The 12,206-nt window shown below is 42.4% G+C and overlaps 1 protein-coding gene across 1 annotated transcript in view; it reads right to left on the reverse strand.

The window, feature by feature from the left end:
- The window catches only part of DMBT1 (deleted in malignant brain tumors 1), a 145,423-nt gene that overhangs the window by 92,286 nt on the left and 40,931 nt on the right, over nucleotides 1-12,206 (reverse strand). The window lies entirely within an intron of this gene.

The following is a 12,206-nucleotide window of genomic DNA, read 5'->3' on the forward strand; positions in this document are numbered from 1 at the left end:
TCCCTAACTTAAGAATTTGACCGTATCTAACTATCGCCGTCTGTTTTCTAAAGTCAGATTAAATGTTTTCCCATCTGAAGTGCTGAGGGGAATATTGGCTGGTGTCCCATACCGAGATAGGCTGTGCCCATGTTCCCAGGATGTTGAATATATGGAACATATTTTAATAAACTGTAGTTTGTATAAACAGGTTCGACAGCATCTAATCAATCCAATACTATCAGAACAACCTGGAAATGCTGACCCATTCGATGTCAAGGTTCTCCTTGAGGATAAGTTTGATACTGTTACACTTCTCAAAGGCAATAAAAATAAGAAATCAGTATGTACCGGCTAAAGCTCCTCTGTTGGCCAGCAAGGCTGATATTACACCTTAATAACTGTTAATATGTACTATTGTTGTACTGTGTATTTTGGGTCTAAGGACCACGACAAAGTGCGCTCTCTCTCTCTCTCTCTCATGTGTGAATATAGATATCAAATTAAGATATGTCCCATATCTGGGTTTTTTCACCCAGACATTACCAGAACTGAAGATATATATCTTGTCTGGGATTGGGTGTTCAAAACTGGGGGATGAGTGCAGAAGAAGGAATTGGACCTCAACTGTTGTGCTTTATCTGACCCACAGCTTATGCTTTCAGTGCTCTATTTGGACACCTAGGTCTGTGGAATTACAGTGAGCAGGACTGAAGTGGACTGGCCCCTCTGTCTCGATTCTTCTTACATCCATGCTGATGTTCACTGCCTGCTGCCTCTTCCCTCTTCCCCAACACACACAAACATACTTCACCTTGAGGACAGGGAGTAGGTAGGAGAGGGCAGACTGCTCTTGAAAAGGCTAAGACACAATAGATTTCTGCTTCAGCAGGAAATGATGTTCTGAGCATCTCTTCCCACTGTGAATGGTGGTGGACTGATCTTCAAGCCTCCATCATTGAATCCTTTGGAGAAGCCTTCACCAACCTGGTGCTCTTTGGATGTTTTTGGAAGCCTACTCCCATCAGCCCCATTCGTGTTGTTTGGGATGGGAGTTATAGGCTAATGACATCTGGAAGGCACCAAGTTGACAAAGGCTGCTCTTGAGAATTATGGCTGAATGCTCAGAGAAACCTCTCAAGGGTTTTCAATAATTCAAAAGTTCTTATGGAATGCAACCAACTGTGGTGGTGGAGAGTCCCTTGATGCCTTCTCAGCCATAAATAGCTGCATGGAATGGATATTCTCCATAATGGGAAATATTTGGACAAATGGGGGGGGGATCTCTTTGCATTGACATACTGTAGATATTTGCTTCCATGCAAATTCAGTTATGACAACCTCTATAACCACAGAAGTCAGAAACAGCTAGATGAAGCTGCTAGTCCAGCACCCTGTTCTGCCTGTGGGAAGCCTGCAAGCAGGACCTGAATGTAACAGCAACACTCAGTAACTAGGGTTATTTAACGCAGATTCAAGTAAAATACAATTAAAGCAAAAATGTTACACAGCATAGTACCTTGCACACTTAATATTAAAAAAGTGATGTATTTCCAATTAGAGGTAGTTAATTAATAAAACGTGTAACTTGTGGTATGTTCATTTTTTAAAATGTAAGGTTTTTAAAATTGGATGCAACCCATGCTGGGGGTGATGACATGGGTGACGCACAAGAAAACACAGGAAAGAGTGATGTGTAGGAAAGGAAAAGCATTTCCAAGTCATTGAATTCCTCCTCCTTAAACCAGTTTGAGTACACCATCACACACCACAGATGTCATGGTCACGCAACAACCTACGCTATTTCTGGCAGGGAGAGAAAGGAAATTTCTGGCACTGACCAACCCTTGCCAACCTTCTCTTCCTAGCTAGTCCCTATACAAAACATTACTGAGCCAGGGAATTTATAGTCCAAACCAGCTGGAGTGGAATAACTACTTAAAAATTAGTTTTAAATAAGTGAGACCTACAACAGAAATGTTGGAGTGTGCAGTGGCCTCAGTGCAAGATTCCCTACTCTAATTCACTTCCCCCTACCTAGGAAAGGGCAGATCTGTGCATCTTGGTTTCTCCCCATTCCTCATGTTTCCAATCCATTCAGTTTTTCACATTTCCAATCTAGTTTGTAATTTTTAAAGTCCTCATAAAACTTATCAGCATTTTAGTGCAAATTTGTCCTAATAAACACATATTTGCCCCTTTGTACACGTTTTTTTTTTTTTTTGCAAAGCTGTTTTCCCTAATATAATGCATTTCGTCTGTTATTTTCACTTGCATATGCATGTTTAGGCACCCTTTATCCTAGTCCATGCATTTGTGTACGCATTACCTATCCACAGAATAAGATCTCGAAGGATGGCTGTGTTTTAGTTTGTGTATTGTTTCAGAAAGTGCATGGTAGGTAGGTTCACCTTTAAATGCAAACTGAATCAAATTGCTCCCCTCTGCCCTTTGGTTTCCTGTGCCTGACCCCAACAGTCAATATTTATTGGCCCCTGAGGACACCGTTCCCTATGTGGAATGCTTGGTTCACTTTTCTTCTGTAAAAAAAAAAAAAATCCATACGACTGCAAATCTTGGGTTTACCAGAAAACCTATTGATAGCCTCCTTTTTCATTTTTGGAGTCCCATTTTGGCTCTGTAAGATATGAAGCTTTCTCCTTTAGGATTGGGAATAGTGTATGTGATTAATGTTCAGTTCTGTTGATTATGGGAGGGGCTTACTTTCCACAATCCTTCTAAACTGGTTCTAGAAGTGAATCCTCCATCCAATTTTGTGAGTGCTCAGGCATTCAGGGCCCCAGGGAGTTGGCGCTTATGGCTGGGACCTTATAGGGGCAATGAGCGGGGGGGGGGGAGAGATCCCATACCACATCTGTGCAATTGGATCAAAAACATGAACTTCAACTGGGCACATGCTGGAGAAGCAGCTACACTCTGCAATACATCTAGTCCATTTTACAGTGAGGTAAAAACTGCCTTTCAAGCTTAAGTCTTCTATAGGTAGTATAAGTAGGAGCACAAATTTGATGCTCAGAGGTGCTGTACTCTAGGTGGTGTTTAAAAAGGTAAAGGGAACCCTGACCATTAGGTCCAGTCACGGATGACTCTGGGGTTGCGGTGCTCATCTCGCTTTACTGGGCGAGGTAGCCGGCGTACAGCTTCCGGGTCATGTGGCCAGCATGACAAAGCCGCTTCTGGCGAACCAGAGCAGCGCACGGAAACGCCGTTTACCTTCCTGCCGGAGTGCTACCTATTTATCTACTTGCACTTTGATGTGCTTTCAAACTGCTAGGTTGGCAGGAGCAGGGACCGAGCAACGGGAGCTCACCCCATCACAGGGATTCAAACCGCCAACCTTCTGATCAGCAAGCCCTAGGCTCTGTGGTTTAACCCATAGCACCACCTGCGAAGTGGTGTTTACCTAGAACAAAGGGTGCCGGCTTCTGGGGCCAAGGCACTTTAGCCTCCTCTCCCATCTTACTTTAGAGAGGGATGGGCCAACTTCTCTGGACAATTGAGGGGACCCATGTGACATCCTGAAGTCGCACGACATCAGGATGTCATGCAGTGCCGCACGCATGACGTCAGGACGTTGCATAATATCATGTGTACGATGTCGGGATGTCACGTCAGGTCCCCTAAATAGTCTGGAGAAGCCGGCACCTCTGCCCAGAGCAGATCCTTTAAAATTGATGGACCTAACTTAGTCATGTTCATTATTTTCAGTGTGTTTACTATACGTAAAACTTAGTTGAATACCACCCAATATGTTTGGAAGATTCCTAACAAAAAAATGTTGACTTAGCTTCTTAATTGCCTCTTTGAAAACCGTTTTTCTTTCAAGCCTCCAGTGGAGAGGGTTAGAAAAAGTTCCCTAGATAATCTACCTAGTCTACATCTTAAAACTATTCTCTGGAATCTAACTTCGCTGAATTTAATGCCAAATGTAATCAAAGTAATAAATCATTCAATAATTTCCGCCAAACAAAGGCAAGGTTGGGAAATGAATAGAGTAATGGTTTTTAATTTATTTTCTAACAAACACTAACATACTGATCCTGCCAAAATTCACCCCACTGAAACTAGTAGAATAAATTGGTTTTGACTAACTTATCCCATTGCTCTCAATAAGATTTGGAGTCTGTTCCTGTTTCTTGAGAAACAAGTCAATGGCACTTACTTCCCTACAAGTGTGCATAAGCATGACTAACTCTAGATGGATGCACAGACCATAATCTGAAGACCAGGTTTGCAACAAAGCAAATGACAGCCAATTTTCTACAGCAAAGTTGATACCTATGACTATGCACTAAAAGGTTTAAGCAGTTCAGATATGAAAACAGTCAACATTCATTTCTTCATAGGAATATGGGAAGCTGAGTCAAATTCATTGGTCCATCTACATCAGTATTGTCTACACTGACTGGCAGTAGCTCTCCAGTGTTTCAGTCAAGAGACTTTCCCAACCCTACATGGAGATGCCAGGGGTGGAACTTGGAGCCTTCCCTACCACTGAGCTACAGACTTTGTCCTTTATTTCTCAATTCTGATTTAAGCATTAATTTATTGAAATTGCTGCTCGACTTTATATATTAGGGTTACCAGATATCCCCAGTTCCCGTGGACAGTCCCCGGATTTGGAAATCTGTCCCCGGGAAATGCACAACACATCATATGGGGATTTCCGGTGAGGAAAATGGCGGGCACCAAGGCAGCGAGCAGCTCCTGAAGCCAGCCAGAGCCAACTGCACTAACCGGCTGGCTCCGGGCTGCTGATTGCCACTGCCGCTGCCACTGCCGAAGGGGAACCGGGGACGTCTGCGGTCCAGATCTCCTGCCCCCTTCCCCCTTTGTTTTGACTGATCGGGGAAGGCTTGGGAGTTACAGGCAGGCAGCAGTTGCCAAGTTTTTAAAAAACTCTGCACATTTATGTTTCACAGGGTGTGAAATAAGGGCTTTGCACCTTTATACAATATGCATGTGTGCTTGGGCCCAGGGTCCTTTGCCTCACCATCCCCACTACTGGCTCCCTGTTGCTACTCAGCTTAAAAAAAAAAGTGTCTCCAGATTCATTAAAAAATCTGGTAACCATATTATATATGCAAGACAGAAAAAAGGTGAAGCAAATATCTCTTACACACACACACACACACACAGCACATTACCTGATGCTGAAAGTAGCACCCAAAGGAAGATCACAGTGTGATCCATCTTGGGTTAAGATTCCAGGCGAATTGGAAGTAGTAACCTTCAGGATAGAGACACCTGAATATATATAGTGTGGTGGGTCTGAAATTTGATCTGCCCTTTTTCGTCAGCTCCTGGGGAAAGGAAGTTTTCTAGAAGGACTTTTGCGATGCCAAACAATGTTTGTTAAACTATGCCAACAATACGAGTGCATATGAATGCCACTTCCCTTATCTTTAATTTTTTTATACTTGTTGTGTAAACAGTCCTCAATATGAAGCCCAGTGCTTCTCATTCTCTTTCTTCCTTTTTAAAAAGGGGGGCTATTTTTCAGAAGGAAATGAGTGTGAATTAGATACCATCGAGTGCACCTACTTGTCACTTCTTTTTAGGGGAATGTCAGCAGGCAAATTGTCTTAAGGGGAGTGTTGCACAAGAAATATTTGTGTCCATATGCGGCCAGGAACTTGAGAAACACACAGCTACTTCTGGGTGCTGAACTTGAGCTCTGGGCTTCTGTTTCTTGAAGTCATTCATACCAGTTATTAGCTGTGAGAGAATGTGGCTGCTTTTAAAATGATGTTAATTTCTTTTAGAAGTTCCTGGTTGTTTTTTAATAATTCTATTTTTAGTGGTTCCGCTACTTGGTTGTTTGCTGCCCTGAGCTCCTTTCAGAGGATGAGTGGGATACAAATCTAATAAATGAATAAAATAACTTGAACCATTTGTTTTCTCATGACATATTTTTCAGATTTCCTCTGTATTATGTGCTGGGCTGGGAATTGGGCTTTCATATACAGTGCAGGAAGGGAGAGGTTACTGATACAGTCAAGATTACTGATAGGAACAGGAAGTAAGGATCATTCCAAGTTACTTCCTGTTCCTTGAACCAATCCAAATTAGTAACTAATAGGGCCAGGGGCAGAAGAAGGGGGTGCGCTGGGGGTGGTTCGCCCCAGATGTTACCACTGGGGGGGGTGACAAAATGCCGGGCAGCACTTACCATGGGGCCTGCAGCATGCCCAAGCCACGCCTCTCTTCTGGGAGTGATGCAGTGGCTTGGGTGCCCACAGGCTCCACGTTGCCTCAAACTATCTGCCTGCTGCCTCCCCCTCGGCTATAGGGCGGCTGAGTGGGTGGAGGCAGCGAGACTCCTCGGAGGCCCCGCGGAGCGTCCTGCCCCAGCTGGCTCTGCCCCACGGGCAGCTGGCCGTGCCCCTGGGTGCAGGGTGTGCACGCTTCCCCAGGTGCCCAATTGGCTTGCTCCGCCACTGACTAGGGCAGTGGTTCCAACCTCCCCCCCCCCCAAAACAGACCATTTTAAAACTACTGCAGGTCTTTCCCCCCCTATTGTAGTATGTGTACTGTGCTGTGCTAGATTCTGTATGAGTGTTAGTTGCATTTTTATAGCTTCTTTTATTTATTATATATAACGCTCAATAGAATTCAAATGATAATACAATAAATAAAAAAGCTATTAAAACGCTATTAAAATAAATATAAATGCTTAATGCAGTAGATATGCCACCTGCCATCTTCAACCACAAATCTGAAGACATGCCACAGATAACATGGAAAAAGCCAGAACATTCATGGGGACTTCATATATATATATAAATAGTTTTTTGTAAATTTGTTTGTGCCACATTAACTATTTTCAAGGCCATGCCTTGGAATTTTTGCACATATTCTCTGGGTATTTGATCAAGGAAGTAGAAAGTAAAGAATGGTAAATGCTGAAAAATAATCAAAATGAATGAACAGGTAAGGTGTGAAGATAATGTATCTGGAGCCAAGTACTGAGCACTACAAAGACAATAGTACATATTTAAACAGGCATTGTGAAAGATAAAGTAGTAGAGACAGCCAAGAATGGAAAATCGGATGGTGAATAAAGAAAACAAAGGGGGTTGCAAGCAGGTCAAGGACATTTCAAGGCTTTGCCAATTCAGGTGGCTAGAAGGAGATGGGAAACTACTCAAGCAAACCTCAAACCAAACTATCTGATATTTATTAACAACAATTTCTGCAAAGGAACATGACATTTCTAAACATGGGAAGTTTACAAGAAAATTCAATTAATGAGTATTTAGGGAGTGGGAGGGTCAGACAAAGAACAAATTAACAACTATTTTATTCCTGATTCACATGAATGTTAGTCTTGTGACAGTTTTAAAAGCAGCCTTCCAGAAAAAAAAGAGCATTAAAAGAGCCTGCTGGATCAGGCCAAAGGATTGTCTAATCCAGCACTGTGTTCTCACAAAGGCCAACCAGATGCCTCAAATTTCCACAAGCAGAATTTAAGTGCAACAGTTCCCCGCCCCCACCCCTTGGATTCCATGACTGGTAGCTGTTGATAGCCTTGACCTCCATAAATTGGTTTAAACCTCTTTTAAAGCCTTCCCATTTTGTTTACCATTAATGCCTGTTGTGGGAGCAAATACAGGCAACAACCATTTTACATGTGTTCAAGATGTGCACAACTGCACACGCACGCACACATAAATCACTGCAACCTGGAAGTGGCCAGAAAAGGTGGCGGGATGGGAGCAGGACAGGGGCAGAACAGGACATAACAGGGCAGAGCAGGCTTGTGCATGTTCTGCCAATGTGTGCAGGGGTCAAGAATGTAGCCCCCATGCAAAATGGCTGTTGCTTGTACCATACTTTAACTATGCATTGTGTGAAGTTCTTTTTGTCGTCCAACATTCAGTTCAATTTGATGACCCCATGTTCTAGTATACTGAGACAGAGAAAAATATTTCCCTATCCAATTTATTCACACCACGCATAACTAAACACACTTCTGTCATGCTCCTGCTTTCTCACCTCTTCTCTACACTAAAAAGCACCAAAAGTTATTTCCTCATAGAGGAGTTGCTCCACCCACTTGAATCATCTTGGTTGCCATTTTCTGGACCTTTTACAGCTCCACAATATTCTTTTTGAGGGAAGACAACCAGAACGGTATACAGTACACCAAGTGTGGTTGTACCATAAAACTGTATATTCCTAATGATCCTTTCCCCTAATGATTCCTAGCATGGAATCTGCCTTTTCCACAGCTGCCTCACACCAACATCTTCATCAAGCTTGTAGCTGGTCAGGCACCATTAATTCACACCAATAATAATAATAATAATAATAATAATAATTTATTTGTACCCCGCCCATCTGGCTGGGCTTCCCCAGCTACTCTGGGCGGCTCCCAAACGAATGTTAAAACAATACAGCGTTAGATATTAAAAACGTCCCTAAACAGGGCTGCCTTCAGATGTCTCTTAAAAATAGGATAGCTGCTTATTTCTTTGACATCTGATGGAAGCGTGTTCCACAGGGTGGGCGCCACTACCGAAAAGGCCCTCTGTCTGGTTCCCTGTAACCTCACCTCTCGCAATGAGGGAACCGCCAGAAGGCCCTCAGCACTGGATCTCAGTGTCCGGGCTGAACGATGGGGGTGGAGACGCTCCTTCAGGTATACGGGACCAAGGCCGTTTAGGGCTTTAAAGGTCAACACCAACACTTTGAATTGTGCTCAGAAACATACTATGAGCACATATGTGAAATTAATACGTTTTGGCTTCAATTTGCATCAAAATACACTTGCTCACATTGCGTTGCATTTGCCATTTTACTGCCAATTCACCCAGTTTGGGAAAATCCTTTTGGGGCTCCTCCCAATCCCCTTTTTTGATTTTAACTATCCTGAACAAGTTGGTATTCATGGGCTATTCAGTTTGGTTTTCATCACTGTTAGTATGTTTTAAGGAGTTTGCTGTAGAGTGGTAAAAAGCAGGAGGCTGATATAGCAAGAGACTGCACATAAAATGAGCCATCCTTTAATCAGGCAAAATGGCGTCATGGTTAGATGAAGGCAATCTATTTGCAGAAGTAGGATTATATACATTCCTGCTCGGTTAAGAACTACGGGGCCAAAATTGTGCCTTGCATTTATCCAGGTAGTCACATGTTGTTTAGGTATATGGTTTACTAGTACACACACAAATCTACTCATGGGATGCAGGAAATTCAACAGAAAGAAAACCTTTCCTTTGCAGTTGTCCTCCTATTCTGACCTTTTGTAATGTGTTGTCTTGAGCAGATCTCCAATGACTTTTCTTAATCATGCTTTTATCCCCTGGTTGATATCTTATTCACTCACTCCAGGTTTCCTAATCTACTGGTTGATTTGGTAAAGTATCCCCTTGATGGTCTTTACACCTGGATTTATTCCTCAAGTGCTGTTTTTTAATGATATTTCTCGAGGGAGAGCCTAAGGCATTTTAATCCTTATGGCTGAAATGTCCGATGGCATCCCTACATGGTGATAATAAATAAATTCCCTTTGGCCACCTACTGTAGTAGCTTCATGCTGCCCTGTTTCACTCCCAGCTTTTAGTTCTTTCCTTATAAGCATCTTTCCCAAACAATATTTAGGACTTTCCTCTTCTGCCCTTGATCTCTCATACAAAGCCTTAAGCTAAAGTATGTAATACTTCAATGGTTCATTATCCCCCCACCCCCCACGTTCCCCCTTCACTGGTCATATTTTAAGCTGTGTAATCGTTTGAGGAAGAAGGATGTACAAGACTTTAGCTCACCGCAAATCCTAAACTTGGAACCTGGTGGATATTAGGAATTCAGTCTGTTTACAAACAACAAACCTCTAGACAAAGTAGAGAACCACTGGGAAACCAGTCAGATCACCAGGGAAGCAATTAGCAGCAATTTGCAAGCTTAGTTATGTGGTACTTCCTTCTTCTCCTTTCATTTTGCGTCACTCCTTAACAGGAACTAGGTCTGACATGTTGCAGGTATCTCTTCTGTTTCCCAAATGGAATAAGTAAACATATAGTAAGCAGAACTACTTTTCTAACATTTCTTTATAAAGTACATGATCTCCGTAATCTAAAGTACATTACAAATCTACAGTTTACAAATATACTGTTAACATTTTCAGAGGGATGGCCAGTTTCATGCCAGGATTTTGTGAAAAGGACTATCCTGTGGGTTCTCTTGAGGTATTACTGGACCAGAGCCTTGGATCTGGTAGGAGTGACTAAAGTCTAATGATGTGTTTCCCATGGAACGAATTGTTCAAGTATTTCCCATTAAGTTTTCTGAGTGGTTAGAAAGGTGGCAAGGGAGGGGGAGATTTTTATGCTGCTCCCACTGCTAAGGATCATGCCCTCTAGGTGTCTGTGTGTGGAAAGAACAATCAACTGCAGGTCTGAAACATACAAAGAAGGCACAGAAACAGAGAGCTGTGTTTGACCTGTGTAATATAGCAACATTCTGGGATACCGGTTTGTCTCCCTTAGAGTCCTAATGTGGGAACAGTGGACTTTATCTGTTGGAGTGTTTTTCCTTCGTTTCCATCTATGCTTAACCTGCACATTTGTTGTTGTTCAGTCGTTCAGCCGTGTCCGACTCTTCGTGACCCCATGGACCAGAGCACGCCAGGCACGCCTATCCTTCACTGCCTCCCGCAGTTTGGTCAGACTCATGTTGGTAGCTCCGAGAACACTGTCCAACCATCTCATCCTCTGTCGTCCCCTTCTCCTTGTGCCCTCCATCTTTCCCAACATCAGGGTCTTTTCTAGGGAGTCTTCTCTTCTCATGAGGTGGCACATTTGTAAATAAACTCAAATATTACAAAACTCCAGAGGATCAGGGGATCATGATGAGAGGTGGTCCAGGCAGGATGAGAAAGTGTGTGTGTGTGTGTGTGTGTGTGTGTGTGTGTGTGTGTGTTAGAAAATTGCTATCCTGCCCTTCTATTCATGGAATCCTCAGCTGGATGAAAGAGACCTCAAGGAGTGGAGGGGCACAATTGAATACAATCCTAAGAAGGTTTATCCACTTTACCAGAAACTGTTGAGATGCCCTTGCTTACCAAAAAATATTGTCATTTTAGACAGTTATACAAATTGACATAATGAAAACTTTATGTGGTATGTCATTTACAAAAGGTATTCTTAACTAAATGCAGCACTGAACTACTAATATTGGATATTGCTTTAAGGAACTTGGCAGAAATTTCATAAAAAATAGCTCGAGTTCTGAATATGAGACTCTTGGTGGGATTAATTTTTATTTGTATTTTGTGTTGTACTTCAGGTCCTCGTCTAACCTGAATTCATCCATCTACATATATTCATTACAATGTGTGAAATCTAATAAAAAAGTAAAAACACCAATGGAAGAATTAAGCATAATTTTTAAGCCCCCTCCTGTGCAACCACTGGATCTTTCAATAGTTTAATATGGCTGGATTGTCTCCAGTACATTTTCCTGCTACTGCATTTTCATGTAAAAGCAAAAATCAAGATAAAATCACAAGACTATTGAGACCTCCTTCATAAAGATGCATCTTTCAAGTGATGCACATTCAATACAGATTCTTCTTGCTAACTGTCAAGGCCACAATCCCACCAACAAATAGCTGTACCTAAACTCATGGAAATAAATGAATTTAACCTTGCTTGATGGTGTTGGATTGAGTCCCAAGGTTTTAAGTGCTCACATTATCTCATATGGAATTGGTCTTCTCAATTTATTTTTCAAAATGAATCCTGCGACAGTCATGACAACGACTGCCAAGACGACTGCGGCAACAATGTATGGTGCATGCGAATCATGAAGAGGGTCCGCATTTCCTTGCAGCTCTTGTTTTGCCTCTGAAAAATTAAAAAGAAAAGCTGTGATGCATTATCTGCTTGAACTGTCATAGAATTGCATCATTCTAGTTCCCTAGAAGACAATGGACCATTGACTTCCATAGCACTATTTAAAAAACAATGCACAGTAACTTTCCTGACCACACCATTGTTCTCCTCCAAGATCCTGTACAGCATAGAAGCACTGCTTGAGGATAGTACATCTTTGCACCAGGATAGTGACCCCAACAGCAGATAGAAGGAGCAGTGGGCAACTGGCTGGCTATAAAGCATGGATTCTTCAACATCAACTTTGTTGGACTGGTCATGTTGTTCGGATGCCTGGTTATCGTCTTCCAAAGCAACTACTCTATTCCA

Source organism: Lacerta agilis, chromosome 5 (assembly GCF_009819535.1).
Source record: "Lacerta agilis isolate rLacAgi1 chromosome 5, rLacAgi1.pri, whole genome shotgun sequence".
Taxonomy (NCBI): Eukaryota; Metazoa; Chordata; class Lepidosauria; order Squamata; family Lacertidae; genus Lacerta; species Lacerta agilis.